Source organism: Fukomys damarensis, unplaced genomic scaffold, assembly GCF_012274545.1.
Source record: "Fukomys damarensis isolate Sample0158 unplaced genomic scaffold, DMR_v1.0_HiC HiC_scaffold_22, whole genome shotgun sequence".
NCBI classification, from domain to species: Eukaryota; Metazoa; Chordata; class Mammalia; order Rodentia; family Bathyergidae; genus Fukomys; species Fukomys damarensis.
Genome location: NW_022900934.1, coordinates 10906847 through 10911568, shown reverse-complemented (window position 1 = coordinate 10911568; position 4722 = coordinate 10906847).

Below are 4722 nucleotides of genomic sequence, written 5' to 3'. Positions count from 1 at the left end.
TTTTTTTTTTGAGACAGAGTCTCACTATGTAGTTGAGACTGACGTGGAACTCACTATGTAGCCCAGGCTGGTCTTGAACTCACAGCGATCCTCCTGCCTCAGCCTCCCAAGTGCTGGCATGCACCACCATGCCTGGCTCTCAGTATTTTTTTTTAATGTTTTAAAAAAGTTATTTATTTACTTTTTCCAGTACTGGGATTAAACTCTGGACATTGCATTTGCCAAGCAGGCATGGTGCCGCTGAGCTACATCCCTGGCAATTTTTTAAGACAGTCTCACTAAATCACCGTTGTCCAGGCTGAGTTTGAACTTGTGATCCTCCTGCCTCAGCCTGCCACAGTGCTGGGATTACAGAGGTGTCCGCCGGACCCAGCTCAAACCTTCCAATTTTGAACCGGGAGAATTGTTCTTGGCAGCACTTAACGTGGGTGCCTATTTTCAGAAAGGAAGTGGGGGCAAGGGACGTCTCTCCAAGAGACATCTCCAGAGCTCCCAAGACAGAACCTTCTGTGTTCTGTGAGGAATCAAGGAGGTTCCTGACACAGAGCGGTGACTGCTGCCTCCAGCTCTGTGCATGGGAGAGCAGGAGCGGCAGCTGTGGACCTGGGCCCCACCTGCTGACCCTGGGTGCCGTTTGGTGGAAGGAAGGCAGGCCCTCTTCGCTCCTCTGAAGAGACTGAAGACAGAAGACCTTGAATCTGAGTTTAGATTTCCCCAGATGCAGACCCTGACGGAAAGATTCAAGGGCAAAGAGTTATTTGGGAGGCAAAGGAAACACGAGTGAGAAAGAGCCAAGCAAGCCGGGAAGGAAGGACAAGCAGTGTTAAGCAAGCTTTCCAGTCAGTAACCACCGTGGGCCTCATCCTGCCAGCAGAGGACACCCTGCCCGGGGGGTCAGGGGCCAGGGGCTGGCACGGTGTCACTTTCCTCTGTGTGCTGGTCAAAAGCTGCAGTGAGTTTGAGGCCATCTTGGGCTACATAGCGAAAGCCTGTGCCAAAAAACAGAAACAAATGTCCCTGGTGTGGGGTCAACCCCAGGTGCGAACCACTGTGGTAAGAGAGCCAAATAAGAAAGGCAAGGGAGAGAGAGAGAGAGAGAGACAAGCGCGGCCCGGAACAGAACACCCGAGTCACACCCGAGGAAGCGGCCGCAGGATGAGGCCCAGAAGCCAGCAGGTGTCAGGCAGGCAGAAGGTGGGCACCGAGTCTCAAGGAGAGGAGAGAGTGTGCAAAGGCCCTGTGATGAGACCCGGATGGGGGTTACGGGCATGCGTCTCTGCACCTGGCTGGTCACTTCCGCTGCTGAAATTATTTTAGGGATAGTTATAAAAAAAGATAAAAGTAACCCAAACCGAAGCAGACAACATTAAGTGTTGATAAAGCAGCGAGGGAACGGGAACTGCTGCACACTGGCAGAGGAGTCAGCAGCACAGCGCTCTGAAAGGCATTTTAACAGGTTCTTTGTTTTTATGGCCTTAAACACACAGCTATAATACAACCCAACAAACCTACTTCTAGAATTTCAACCAACTGCAGTGAAAGCTTTTGTTCATATAAAAACCTGTACAGGGGCGGCTCAGCAGAAAAGCATTGACCTCGCATGCACGGAGCCCTGGGTTCAAACCTCAGCCCTGCAAGAACAAAAGGAAACACTAAAACTGAACAGAATAGAACAAGCAGAAAATGATATAAATGATCGCAGAGTAAGTACACCGAGGTGGAATAGTATTCACCAGTGAAAAGCACTCTCAATGCCTACAACGATATGGACGGATCACAGGGGCAGCATGTTCAGTTAAAGAAGCCCGACTCAAAAGCTACCTGCCCAAAGACTACTGACATGATGTTCGGGAAGGGGCAAGGCTGGAGGAGCAAAAACAGCCGAATGGCTACCAAAGGCTGGGTGTGGGTACAAGGGTCCCCGGGGAAGGGCTCTGTGTCTTGAAAGTTCCCATCGATCTGTCCAAACTCACAGATCTGTGCACCAAATACATTTTACTGCAGGTCAATTATACCTTAATTTAGAAAGTGAAAAGAATGATTTCAGAATAAGATTCTATAGTAGGGCTATCAAGTATGTGCTTAGGGTAAAAGCAAGCTTGGGAAACAGTGTTGAATCTGACAAGGGAAGTGAGCTGCAGGGAGCAGAGGCCAGGGCCGGACAGGCTCCACCATTCAGCCCGCACGGTGAGCAGCTGGGGGCTGTGAGGAAAGCAAGGCTGGGTCCCGGATGTGAGGGATGCCTGCTTCCCGGCACACAGTGAAAAGGGGTTGCTGCAATAGGTCAGGGGCAAAGTCAGCAGAGAAGTGCTCTGGGCCTCACACAGATCTCTGCGGGCTCAGCTGCACGCTGCCGCAGGGGGAAACCCACCCGAGTAGATTCCTGCTTGTTCATGCTCTTGGCTGTCTCCCAATGCTTTTAACCTTGACTCCAGCTCAGAAGCTGTGCAGATTCAAGAGCAAAGTATGGTGAAAACCTAATCTCAAAAACAGGACTTTGAAAAGAACTTTGAGAGCCATGTGTGGTAGCAAATGCCTGTTCTCAGGAGGCTGAGGCAGGAGGATTGCCACGAGTTCAAGGCCAGGCTGAACTACATGGTGAGTTCAAGGCCAGCCTGAACCATATAATAAGACCCTGTCTCAAACAAACAAACAAACAAATAAAAAACCAACAACAACAACGACATTAACAAAACAAAAACAGGATTTTGACAGCTGGGTGTGGTGGTATGAGCCTATAATCTCAACTACTGGGAAGATTGGGACAGTAGGATTTCAAATTCAAGGTTAGCCTGGGCAATTTAGCGAGACCTTGTTTTAAAATAAAAAATAAAAAGGGCTGGAGATGTAGCCCAGTGTGAAGGCCCTGGGTTCCATCCCCAGTGCCACAAAGAACAAACAAACAAGAAGCAGGAGATTGGCATAACAGTTCAAATTTAGGCAGGTCTTCAAAATGACATCTGGCCCAACCACACCCCAGAGCAAATTGGGATTTCTTTTCTAAAATGAAACCTCTCGGTGCCAACGACAATAAAGACCGTCTAAGGAGTCAACGGCCCTTGCAATTTAAAAATTGTGGTTTTCCTCTTATGGCTGCTGGGGACTTCCACAGAAGTCACAGTGTTAATACCAGGAAAAACAATGAAAAGAAAAGAGGATGAAGTGACAGAGGCAGGGAGCGGTGTGTGTGTGTCTACAAGAGTCTGAGCGAGTCCTGCACTAGTGCTGTTTTCAAATTCAGCCAGGACAGCACAGGACTTGGCCTCTGCTTTCAGCAGCTGGGTGGCCCAAGGGAGTCCCTTCATGCCTGAGTGCTAGCTTCCTCGGATAAAAAATGGAGGCACCAAGTTTATGGGCTGGGTGTGGTGGCACACACCTGCAATCCTGGCACCCGGGAGGCTGAAGCAAGAGAGTCGCAAGCTTGAATTCAGCCTTGTCAATTTAGCAATTTAGTGAGACCTTGTCTAAAAAAAAAAAAAAAAAAAAAGCCCAGTGAGGAGGACCTGAGTTTAATCCCCAGCACCATACACATAGAAAAGAGAGCCTGCCAGGTGACTGTATATCCAGTATGACAGTATTAGTTTCCTATTGCTGCTGTAACAAATTACCACAGATTTATCCACTGTTTCATAGTTCTGGAGGTCGAGTCCAAGGTGAGTTCTAGGAAGCTGAAAACCCAGGCACTGGCAGACTGTGTGCCACTTGTGACTCCTGCAGGAGGGCATTTCCTGCCTTCCCAGACTCGAGAAGCCACCACTGCATTCCTGGGCTCCTGGCCCGTCCTCCTCGAGGCCAGCAGTGAAGCATCTGCTAGCCTACGGCTGCCCTACTTCCTCCCTACCTCCTTCTCTGACTCTGCCCTTCTCGGCTGCTTTTTATAAGGACCCCTGAGATTCCACTGAATCTGTCTGAAAATCCCAACCCGAGATCCTTCACTTCGTCACACCTCCAAAGTCCCTTTCGCCCCACAAGGTAACAGTCACATCTTTGAAGGACTAGGCCACAGACGTAGCAGGGGAGCCTCTTCATCCTGTGTGGCTATTAGTAGGAGTACTAGGGTAGATTGCTGGCTACAGTGTAGGATAACGATGATGACATCACAGCAAAGGGAAACTGCCATATTAAAAGTTTACAGAGGAAAGAAGATTGGAGGAACACAGTTAAATGCTCACGGCAATAAGGTTAAATCCTTGTAACTGGGAGTAGTGGCTCTTTCTCCTCTTTTCATACTAATTTTATATTTTTGTAACAAATTATTTTCAATTAAAATGCTAGTAACTAAATGGGGCATGGTGGCTCACGCCTGTCATCCCAGCACTCGGGAGGCTGAGACAGGAGGATCGCTGTGAGCTTGAGACCAGCCTGGGCTACATAGTGAGTTCCAGGTCAGTCTCAACTACATAGTGAGACCTGCCTCAAAAAATTTTTTTTAAAAAAAAAAAAAAAAAAAAAAAAAAAAAAAGCTAGTAACTAAAAAATAGAAATACACACACACACACACATACACACACACATACACATATAGTTCTATCAGTTGGTGCATGACCAACCACCTCCAAACTTAGTGGCTTAAAAACAGCAAGTTAGCAGCTGGGTGCAGTGGCACATGCTTGTAATCTCAGTTCTGGAGAAGCTGAAACAGGAAGATCACTAGAGCCCAGGAATTTGAGACCAGCCTGGACAGCATAGTGAGAGCCATCTCTTAAAAAAAAAAAGAAAGAA